The sequence below is a fragment of the Dysidea avara genome, chromosome 2 (genome assembly GCF_963678975.1).
Source record: "Dysidea avara chromosome 2, odDysAvar1.4, whole genome shotgun sequence".
Taxonomy (NCBI): domain Eukaryota; kingdom Metazoa; phylum Porifera; class Demospongiae; order Dictyoceratida; family Dysideidae; genus Dysidea; species Dysidea avara.
In genome coordinates this window covers 7,918,061-7,930,108 of record NC_089273.1, presented here as the reverse complement: position 1 = coordinate 7,930,108, position 12,048 = coordinate 7,918,061, and the positions used below count along the sequence as shown (strand labels likewise).

General features: G+C 37.7%; 2 long non-coding RNA genes across 3 annotated transcripts; one reads left to right on the top strand and one right to left on the bottom strand.

Moving 5' to 3' along the window:
• Positions 1 to 867: 867 nt before the first annotated feature.
• On the bottom strand, positions 868 to 10,411 carry LOC136246536 (uncharacterized). Of its 2 annotated transcripts, none has more exons than XR_010696591.1 (6): positions 10,179 to 10,411; positions 8,948 to 9,035; positions 2,502 to 2,701; positions 1,765 to 2,001; positions 1,670 to 1,713; positions 868 to 1,004 (listed from the first exon to the last, which is right to left on the bottom strand). It is a non-coding gene; the product is annotated as an uncharacterized lncRNA (long non-coding RNA). The 2 variants fall into 2 exon arrangements; XR_010696590.1 differs by having other exon boundaries at positions 2,574 to 2,701; positions 10,179 to 10,396.
• A 748-nt stretch (positions 10,412 to 11,159) lies between these two features.
• LOC136242937 (uncharacterized) lies at positions 11,160 to 11,838 on the top strand. The gene is made up of 5 exons (XR_010694678.1): positions 11,160 to 11,246; positions 11,303 to 11,365; positions 11,423 to 11,503; positions 11,561 to 11,616; positions 11,667 to 11,838. It is a non-coding gene; the product is annotated as an uncharacterized lncRNA (long non-coding RNA).
• Positions 11,839 to 12,048: the final 210 nt, after the last annotated feature.

Sequence of the window (12,048 nt, the reverse complement as noted above, 5' to 3'; positions counted from 1 at the left end):
CATAAAGTATGATTATCACACTAAATGCCTTTTATACCGTAGGTATGAAAGCCATTTTCGTACCAAATCCCTAAGTATGATCTGGAGGAAGTATGAACCTCACACGAGCATCTGTATACTTCTGTATTTATTAGTGTTGGGCGATATATCGATATTATATTGTATCGTTTGATTTTTTGCTGATATCGAAAAGTATCGATATATTTTTCAGAATCCGATATTTCGATACGATACATCACGTGATCTGAATTTATGCATTTTAGCTTATTTAATTGTTAATTGTAGCTTTCCATTACCTTCAGCAATTTTCAAATCACTATTACTCTTGTGTATGTGGGCGGGGAATCTCCATTGTGTATAGCTGTAGCTACCTACTATCAAATTATGTAAGAAAACTGGCAATTTACATGAACAAATAATGTTACAATATCGTATCGAAAAGTATCAATATCGGTCAATTTTAGTCAATATCGTATCGATATCGTATCGTTCTGAAAATCCTGATATCGCCCATCACTAGTATTTATCCGTGAAATTTGCACAGTTTGTTAGCACGTGATGGTTATACTGAGTCCCATTCGAGTTACTGCCGTGTACACGTCGCCGTTCAGTGCCATGGACTTTTGTGACGTTTAATCTTCGTACAACTAGTACGACAGTGAGTTTAGCATGCTTATATACCGTTGAACTGCAGAAAGAAAATCGTCTTTTTGCTATAGCCACTTATTTGTTTGCGCAAGACGTTGGCAAGGCCCTAAAATCGCATCACCCACCATGCCCATGCGTATATAATGCAGCTAGCTAGCTTTCTTAAGACAACATTACAGTATTTACCGTTAGAAATGCATCTATGCATGTACCCCGTACTGGTAAACATGCACGTGATGATTAATGGATAAACACACACAGAAACATGATCAATTATTTTAACAATTACAAAATTCTTGTTGACGTGGTTGAGAGGCACAGTAGTTCATTGTTGACACAAACCGATAATTCTGGCACTGCAAAAATATGAATACATAACATTCTAGTACACTTACTATTAGCACGCAACATGTACACAGATAGAGACTGTACGCACAAAATCACACACAAAAGTCTTTGGCTATATCACAGTTGTGCCTACCCAGAGAGACACCTGCGCACTCCTCAGGTGCTGGCAATTCCTTTTGTGGCAAATAACCCATACTACTATATGTCTTGCAGGTGAAGACGTGGGCACCCTAAGCTACACTTCAACCACCACCAATTAAGTGAGATGTGGGTAATTGGTATGCGCTACACACTCAACTCAATAACACATCCTACAGTACATTTTCCACATTATATTTATTAAACACCAACTAATACAAAACTACGAGCTCTAATTGTTAGGATAGACTACTACTTGTTAATGTTATACTTTCACATTCCAACAGTCACACACACAAGTGACTTGCACACACATCATTTGGTGGCCTAAATTTTGAGTGCTTGTTAAAATAAGATGCATGCATTCCACCCAAGCATTTTTCTCTCTTGAACGTAGTCATTTAGCACTAAACACTGAATATAAATATATGAGCAGTCTTCCATCCCTTCGTACAACATGACTTATAATTAATTTAAGCAGTATAACATCACACTGTAAAGCATGATTTTAGTGCACACACACAAACGCACACACTTTTCCATTCCAGTCATTCTCCACACTACAAAGGACAGCCGAGCCTAAAAATATGGTGAAAAAATACACAATACCATTTCTATCAACTTTCTTACCTGATCAGAATTGAGACTTCTTATTTGATCAGGATCAGGATTGAGAATTCTTCACACAGGAATCTTGGCAACAGGGGTAGTATGCAAGTAGAATAGTCAAACACACAACGGCTTGACCCTCTGTATAATAGTGTTCCTCTTTTAGTCACCTTGTCCAGGAAACCTCAACAACGTAGCTCCCACAACGTACACAGAATTGTCGTCTTTTACATTACAGCGTAGGGTATCATCCAAGTCCTGTAGAGAACAATAGTACATGTACACCCCTTATGTTAACATACTGTACACTCATGAGCAAGGGCCAATGAGTTTGGATAATAGAGGAACCACTGTATTAGGATGTGAACAAAACCGTCCACTGTAACAAGCACATATCACTATACAAAACCATAATATACTTGCACTACACTGTACTGTAGTTTGGTTTTCCTCAGAGGTCACAATTTAATCCTCTGATGTGGAATTTGGAAGCAATTCTGACTGTAAGATTGGTAACTGAAACCTATAACTGGCTACTCTATTAGAGTTATTGCAGTGACTGCTCTAGAGTACTGCACTGACTGCTCTATTAGAGTATCTCTATCCTCTGCCAAATTCAAAGTGGCTAAAAGGTAATCCAGCCAAAACCGGAGCAGCTGGACCCCTTGCTATGGCCCTGTTAATCAGGACTTAATTAAATATACATTTAATTGTGTAGATGCTTATCACACATACATACAGACAATAAGAACCCTTACACTTTGTCCAGTAATGTTTCTCACTGACTGACTGACTGCACACTCACTCACACTGCACACTGAGAGACTTACCATCAAGTTTTACATTGTTTAATGGTTTCCCCATAAGCAGCTGGCCCACCACCAGGTATAGACTTCTTATGGAAACCAATAAATTGTCCTTCACTCTTCAGCAAACAATATCTTGGCTTCCAGTTCACCTGAAAGGAAATGAAGTACATTTCAAATAATTAATGAAACTGACAAATGTCGTAGTAATAATACTAAGGTTGAACAGCTTGTGAATTCATGAGCTGCTCACCAGAAGAACAAGCATGCGTCCACCCTTGAAGCTCATGACATGGATCTAAATGTGCCTTGCTTCATGAATTATTTCATGATAAGTATATATCACAGTGAATCTCACCAAGAGTTCATAATATATATACTGAGGAGAGTATCCTACTCTCATATACCCCTGTAGAAGGGCATATCGTGAAGTTATGATGTAACACTTCTGAGTTCGCCCATTTTTCTTTGTATAATTAATGATGTCATTAGTTGAACATGGTATCGATTGAACGCGTGCCTAACAACGTCGCTAGCAACCAAATTAACTCCATTTCTCACCGAACTACAATCGTTCCTTCATGGGTTAAGACCGCTTCGTAGGCGTTTCTTGCTAGGCCATTTGCAAATACGGCTATCCTGAGTGTCGCGAGTGTGAAATGGTGCTAACGATTCTTGTACTTTTACGGCTGCTCGTACATCACAAACCACAGCATCTTGTCATTACATCATAACTTCACGATACGCCCTTCTACAGGGGTATATGAGAGTAGGATACTCTTCTCAGTATATATATATTATGAACTCTTGATCTCACTTAACATAAGCTTCAGCTTGATATGGAAATACCGTAATATTATTTAGATAACGGATAATATTTATAATTTTTCAATACCGTCCAGCACTAGCTACTGTGTACATAAATGAATGGGCTTCATTTATCCAATTTATCCATTATCTATACTTACAGTAGGGTCTGATGAGTTCGGATACCTGTAATTAGAGGGACCATTGTATTTCAAATGCACTAGAAATTCTTGAGGAAGGAGAAAACATACTTTACATTTATTTTAACCTGTTCACTTTTGAGGTGCATTAATTAGAGTTATCCAGTTTCCCCATGACACCCACTGAAGTTCTCACGTAAATGATCAGACAAGACAAATGGAATTTCTCAGTGAATAGTAAGAAGATACATTTACAATGAAAATAAATTAAGGGCATAGACATGTGAGTGAAGCGTAAGCTTCGTTCTTGGTCAACAATAGCAACTGAGCATAATCAGGCATCAAAGCTGGAACCATTTAATACCAGACTGATGCTCCAGCCAACTGACTTTTATATGCTGCCTCACACAGACGTACACGCACCTGCTACATAAACAAAGCAAAGCCTCTGATAATATCTGACTTGTGCTGTAAACAACGAAAGTTTGGCGTGACTTAAGTTGGCGAATCAACTTGCAAAGCAGGTTGGCAGATGAAACTTTGGTGAATTTACCACACAGCCAATAGTGAGCAATATACATAGCTAATTGATGAATAAAAGTTATATAATTAGGCAAATTTTTTCAACTCACCAAATTCGCCAAACTTAAGACACGCCAAACTTTCATCGTTTATGCCATAATGGTCTGCCATGATGTCACTACCCAATGAATTATTTCCCTATTCTCCACCTTTAGATGGTCAGAATGGGCATTACTGCAACTGAGATAACATTCTGTACAGGTAAAAACAACACTCCTTAATTGCTTAATTGTGCAACTTTTGCAGGGTTAGAAAGGGATGAAACATGCCTTAAGACACTATGAAGATGAGTTCCCTGTTTTCAGAAAAATCAAAGACATTTTAAGCTAAATAAAGATAACTCTTTACTCATTTTAATGTCACATTATATGTACGGGGTTCATTAGGTTCTTACGAAGTACTGTACGTAGCTGCAATTGAAGAAATATTTGCTTATTGTCAGGAAGAACTGTTAGATTACCAGCCATTGTATCTGTCAAGGTCATTTACTGATTTACTGTACCATCACCTTTGTTTATAAGAATTCATTATATGGATACAAATTAACAAGTTAGCATGCACAGAATTGTATAAATTATGTAATCACATTAGTGGTTGATTTCCCATTCCACACACACACACGCACACACACACATGCATGCACGCACAGTTGGGAATTCTTTGGCGGAGAGCAAGTCTACTGACTTTTTGCGTAGAAGCTGATCATTAGATATCCAGGAAATATTTATCTTATTACAGAATACTAATGGTCACTATCCAATTCTCTCTGAGTGACAGGGTTTTGCAGATAATTAAGTTCATCTGTGACATACAGTAGTCACATCTATTTTGGACCAAGATATCTGCCCCATTGTCACATTTTTGAGTTATACCAGGGTTTAGTCCTGGCAAAGTCTCTGAGCAATTAGGCATGCTCGCGTCTTGTGAGATTAGATTTAAAGTATTCCCTCCAATGTTGCAGTATACATGTAGTTGCAAGCTTCCTTACAGTAGTGCTTATCACTGCATTATTATTTTCTCTCAGTGTCAGTTGATGGTGCTTTTTGAAGATTTCTTATTGTATCACAGAATATATAATGTAAGAGCCTTGCTGTTGGCACGAAGCTTAATATGCCTTGATATATGCCTTGACATGGTTATACTGCGATATATTTTAGATACCAGTACCAGTATCGTTTATAACTTTTCTATCAGTCACTACTTTGTACATAAATAAATGGGCTTCAGTTTTTCCATTATCCAAACTTCAGTACTTAGAGCCCAATGAGTTTGGATAATAGAGGGACCACTGTACTTCAAATGCAGTAGCTATAGAACTACTGTATCTTAAGGAAGAAAAAATGTGTATACACTTAGCATTTAGCCCATTCACTTTTGGTGTGCATTAATTAGAGTTACCCAGTTCCCCCCCCATGGCACTGTGTTTAAATACACTAAAGTTCTCACGTAAATGATCAAACAAGACAAATAGATGAATAATAAGGAGACACATTTTCAACAAATTACGGACGTAGAAGTGTGAGTGAAGCTTAAGCTTCTTGATCAACAATAGCAACTGAGCATAAAGCAGGTTGAACCATTACCGATGCTCAAGCCAATTAACTTATATACGTATGCTGCCTCACATAGATATATACACACCTGCTACATAAACAAAGCAAAGCCTCTGATAATAATAGATGACTTAACAGTAAATGACGAAGTTTGGCGCGACTTAAGTTTGGCGAATCAGCTTGTGAAGCAGGTTGTGGATGAAAGTATGATGAATTCACCACAAAGCCAATAGCAAGCAATATAAAATAGCTAATTGACGAATAAAAGTTTAATGAACTTTGCCAAACTTAAGTCACGTCAAACGTTCATCGTTTATGGTATAATGTTCTGCCATGATGTCACTATAACCAATAAATTATTTCCCTTTAGATGGTCCATAGCAACTAAATATTAGAGAATGGGTATTACTGCAACTGAGATAGCATTCTGTACAGGTAAAAAACAAACTATTTAGTTATGCAACTTTGTACTGTAGAGGGTACAAATACTATAGAATTTAATGCCATTATTCCACTAATCTGTTATTCTGTATTAGTTCCCCAAAGTCAGGTGAAGGATGAAACATATACAAATGTACATTATAATATCACAAGGTTGTAAACATTAAAACATATGTTGCTCATGAGCTCATGTGCTGGCATGGCTCACTGTGCCCCCTGAACAATTGTAGCAACTAGTCACAAAAGGTAAGCTTGTTAATGCTAATAAGTTTTGATGGGCATTAAATATAAACAGAGACAGACACACAATTTTTTGACACAATTACAGTGACCAGGCACACGCCTTTCAGTATGTGTGCCTGGTTACAACAGAGTTTGGAGACCTTCAGTATGTGACATATATATATATATACATACAAGTGTAATTAAAAATTTCACATTAGTTGAGTAGGCAATAACACAAGGGGATCTATACCTGCAGCTATACTAGCGGGCATTTAATTTCTACTTCAGCCTGGCAGCCTGAGCAATGACTGAAGTTGGCACTAGTGTTTGGGTGTCAGTAAGCATTCTTAGTTCATTGCTGTTTAGTCAAATAAATAGTTTCGTGCTACCTGCCTGCTCAATATCGAATAGTAAGTTTATAGTACTTACTGACACGAGCTGGAGGATCAATCTACAATACAATAGCCTCTATGACCTTGACAGATACAATGGCTGGTAATCTAACAGTTTTTGCCCATCCCTGCACACACACACACACATGCACACACAGTTGGGAGTTCTTTGGCGGAGAGCAAGTCTACTGACTTTTTGCCTAGAAGTTGGTCATTAGAGATCCAGGAGATATTTATTTCTCTGAGTAACAGGGTCTTGCAGATGATTAAGTCCATCTGTAGTCACATTTATTTTGGACCACAATATCTGCCCCATTGTCACATTTTTGAATTACCAGGGTTTTGTCCTGGCAAAGTCTCTGAGCAAGGCATGCTCGCGTCTTGTGAGATTAGATGCTATGAAATCAGTAGCTTTAATTTCTGATATTTCATTTTTAGTATTCCCTCCAATGTTGCAGTACAGTTGCAAGCTCACTTAGTGCTTATCACTGCTTTATTATTTTCTCTCAGTGTCAGTTCTATTAGATGGTGCTTTTTGAAGATTTCTTATTGTATGACAGAAAATATAATGTAAGAGCCTTGCTGTTGGCACGAAGCTTAATATGCCTTGATATGATATGCCTTCAGCTTGATATGGTTATACTGCGATATATTTTAGATACCTGTACCAGTATCGTCTTGTGAGATTAGATGCTATGAAATCTGTAGCTTTAATTTCTGATATTTCATTTTTAGTATTCCCTCCAATGTTGCAGTGTAGTTGCAAGTTCACTTAGTGCTTATCACTGCTTTATTATTTTTATTCGACAGAAAGTAAGAGCCTTGCTGCTGGCACAAGGTTTAAGCCCTTGTGTAGAAGGAATACATCAGACTCTGAGAGCTCTACATGCAGTATCCGACAAGTTGGTAATGTGTGTTTGCACATAAGATACAATACATGGTATATGATCGTGAGCAGGAGCATATCTAATCCTATGGACAAGGGAGCATGTAACTCAGTAAACAGCGAAATTCAAACATGGCTGCCATGTACTATAATAAGTATCTTTTAAAATTTCCTAATTAGGATATTATGTAGAGGCGCATGCTCGAGTACATAACGTTTCCGCTGCGACGAAGCAAAGCTATGGAAACGAAGTTCAATGGCATGACAGAGGAATCTAGAGCACAGGCTTAGCAGGACAGTCTTTCTACAGTCACTAATCACGTAAAATCACGTGAAATTACTCCACTTGACTATTCCAAGCTCTACCTTCGACTCAATGATCTTCCTATCGAAGCAGCTTTACATAAGACGATGGAGTAACAGCCAATTTAGTGTATCTCTGTTGTGCGTAAGAATGATGTAACCAACTATATACATAGTATCACTGGACGCCATGTTGAATTTCACCCTAGTATTGGTAGTGTATGGAGTTACAGTGTACATGTACAGTACATGCTCCCTTGTCCATAGGATTCAATGAGCTCCTATTGTGAGTACCTTTTGCAAAACAATTTCACTAAATCAGGCGTGCACCCACAGCTGGCCTTTGGCTGACTGTGGGTACCACCTAAACCATTCACCTACAAAAGGCAAACAAATCATTTCAACACACCCTTTCTATCAGATAGCTCCTCACAAAGTAATGTAAGTGAACAGTATTTTTGAATAAATCTTTAATATAAATAATTTTGTAGATGAGGTACGTAATTGAAAGTATGAATTGACAATTTGCTGTTATTGTGTCCTACCAATATACATACAGCTGTATGAAACAGAGCAGAATGCACTGAGACAACTTAATACATACACAAGAAGCACACTGGTAGGATTAGTTCTACTACATTATATTCTACGTCATACTTTTTGATTAATTATGCTGTTTGAGTGTGGCTGTTTTCATAACATTTCTTACATTACTGTACTACACTGTATTAGTGAAATTACAGGTATCTGTATAACTGAACTGTATGAGCAAATATAACACTTTACGTGGGAGTATCAAAGTGTTGAAGAGTGCTTTACTAGTTTTTAAAAATACATGTACTGTAGCAAAGGCCACAAGGCACCTGCAAAACTGAAGCAAAATCAGGCAGTGAAATTATTGTATAGCACGACTCTAATAAATTTAAGCAGTCTCCATTCACACCGTACAGCATGATTCTAAGCAATTACTTGTGTGTAACAGTTGCTATCAGGTAAAGCTCATATTGGTGGTATAGAAAAGTGCATTGCACATGCACCCACACAGACTACACACACATACTCAACTCACATATATATATCAGCCCATTCACCAGAAGCTGTTTCTTGTGAACAACTCTTGTAAGTAAACATGTATCAATTTAGTATCTAGCAAATACCTAAAATCAAGAGTTCATAATATATATACTAAGGAGAGTATCCTACTCTCATATACCCCTGTAGAAAGACGTATCGTGAAGTTATGACGTAACACTTCTGAGTTCGCCCGTTTTTCTTTGTATAATTAACGATGTCATTAGTTGAACATGGTATCGATTGAACGCGTGCCTACCAACGTCGCTAGCAACCAAATTAACTCCAGCTCTAAGCGTTTCTCACCCAACTACAATCATTCCTTCATGGGTTAAGACCGCTTCGTAGGCGTTTCTTACTAGGCCATTCACGAATACGGCTATCCTGAGCGTCGCAAGTGTGAAACGGTGCTAACGATTCTTGCACTTTTACGGCTTCCTGTACGTCACAAACCACAACATCTTGTTGTTACGTCATAACTTCACGATACGCCTTTCTACAGGGGTATATGAGAGTAGGATACTCTCCTTAGTATATATATTATGAACTCTTGCTAAAATGTATTGGTATCAGATTGACTAGTAGTAAGTGATATCAATACATCACTAACGCAACACAATACACACAGATGCACAATGCAAAGCAAAGCGTTTGACTATACCATAATGCAGTCATGCCTACCCAGTGAAATAGCACTTTCAGTTGACCTGTGTTACTAAACGCCTGGAATGGGTTGTGTTGTAACAACTTAATGAAGGTCTACCTTTTGACTGGCTAGTTTCTAAACTTAATAAAGCACGGGAAAACCATGTGTAGTAAGCTGTTTATCCAGTGCTACAACTGTCGCAGGCAATTTACCCTGCCTCTTCAAAATTCATTATTGCTATAATTGATAATTTTCAAAATTTATGCTCCACACAACAGCTTTTGGAGGTAAGAATATAGTGGAAATGTTCAGTAGTAAGCTAAGAGCATCATTGAAATACAGTGAACTTGGTTGTGATTCTAAATAATATAAGTTCACTGGTAGATGCTATGCAATCACGTGAGTATAATGAATAAAATGTTGAGATAACAGCATAATGAATAAAACCATGCGGAAGAGTATTTGCAGCAGGCGAAACAATGAATCTGCTTAGAGTGGAAATAAATTAAATACACTACGATCTGGGACTATTATAAAAAGGAAAAGATTCGTACGCACGCAATTCATTACAATACACTCATACCCGTCTTATTTATCGCCGTATCTAGTAGTAACTTCCTCCTTCAGTGTTCGAATTTTAAATTCCATGTCACACCTGATTTTTTTTTCTGGCGACTTCCCGAAATTTTCAAACAAAAAAACGGGAAGTCTTAGAGTTGTAACCTTGGTAACAGTTTAGTAGGTTTTCTGCTGAGTTTCAACTTTAGTCTCTCTAGCTTTTAGCCACTCTGGCTCTTAGTTATGCGGAAACTATTAGTGTTTATTGTACCACACGCCATGAGCAGTAGTCAGAATCCGTCTCGGGTCATGCGGGTACTGAGACCTGCCGGAGGAAGTGCAGGTGCGTGCGTAATTTTAGAGAACTTAGTTTGTGTATTGGTACTTGACCTACAGGCTCAGATAATTAAGTGGAACTCCAAGGAGCTCAACTCGTTCTTCTGTATCGACTGTGGAGCCACAACTTAATAAATAGCCAGCCGCTATTTCTCAGTTTCCGCGACCTAATTGCAAAAGAATGTGGTGTGGCTGTACGAGACTAGCAGTGATGCAGTCGCATTAGTTTAATGGCTACAGTATGCAAATTTTATTTACAGTGGAACCTCAGTTATTAGGATTTTCGGTTAACCGAACTACGGAAATGACTGCTCTATTAGAGTAGTGACTGTTCTATTAGGATATTTGAAAGTACTGATATTTAAAAATGCTATTTTAAGGTTATTTATACGCAGTTTCAGATATATGGACTTTTCAGACTTATGGATTACCCCTGGTCCCAAGGGGTTCGGATAACTGAGGTTCCACTGTGTGTTTATGACATTTTCTTTAGGCATGTCACCAAACCTGACAAATGATCAGTGGAATTGGATCCAATGTTGGCTATAATGTACGTTTAATTTTATTTATACTCTGTTATCACTATGGAGATGTCACTGAACCTGACAACCAATACTGACCATCTAGAGTCTTTGTGATGGCTGTACGTTTATAAATTTCATTAGTTTGTGTTCATTATACTATTGTTTTCCTAGAGACATTACCAAAGCAAACAACCAATGCAGTCTGTCTAGACTCCTGCAATGATGACTACAATGTACGTTTATAAATTTCATCAGTTTGTGTTTATTATACTCTGCTTTTCCTATATAGAGATGTCACCAAACCAGACAACCAATGATGCTGACTGCGTAGAGTCCCACTGACGGCTACAATGTACGTTTATAAATTTCATTAGTTTGTGTGTTCATTGCTATGTTTTTCCTATTATAGAGGTGTACAATCAATGCTGACCATCTACAGTCCCACTGCATGCCAGTGCTTACCATCTAGAGTTCCACTGATGTCTACAATGTACGTTTATAAATTTCATTACTGAGTTTGTGTATTCATTATGTTTTTCCTATATAGAAAGATGTCGCCACAACGGACTACAACCGATGCAAGTCCTGCACTGATGGTTGAATGTACGTTTTATAAATTTCATTAGTTTGTTCATTGTATGTTTTTCTTATAGAAATGTCACCATCCTGATAGGGACGTCTTGCCAGAACTTGACAACCAAAACTGCATGGGCATCTGCTGTCAAATGGCATTGATATCCTATATAAGAAGAAACAGTGATTTTAACTGTGTTAACAATGCTGCATTAAATGCAATTGAAATGTATTTGAAATACAATTAAAATACAAACGATATTATAAATATGTTGGAGTGTGAAGGTCATACCATTGAAGTGTGAGGGTCACACCTTGGGTGTGAGTATCACACTTGGATTTGGTATGTCCCCTGTGGCAGAGATTTCACACCGGTTTCAGTGTGATATTCACACTTCCAAATTTACTGTGTAGTACAAACAAGTCACCGTGTAGCTGGAGAGTTCAGCAACCAATCAAAAA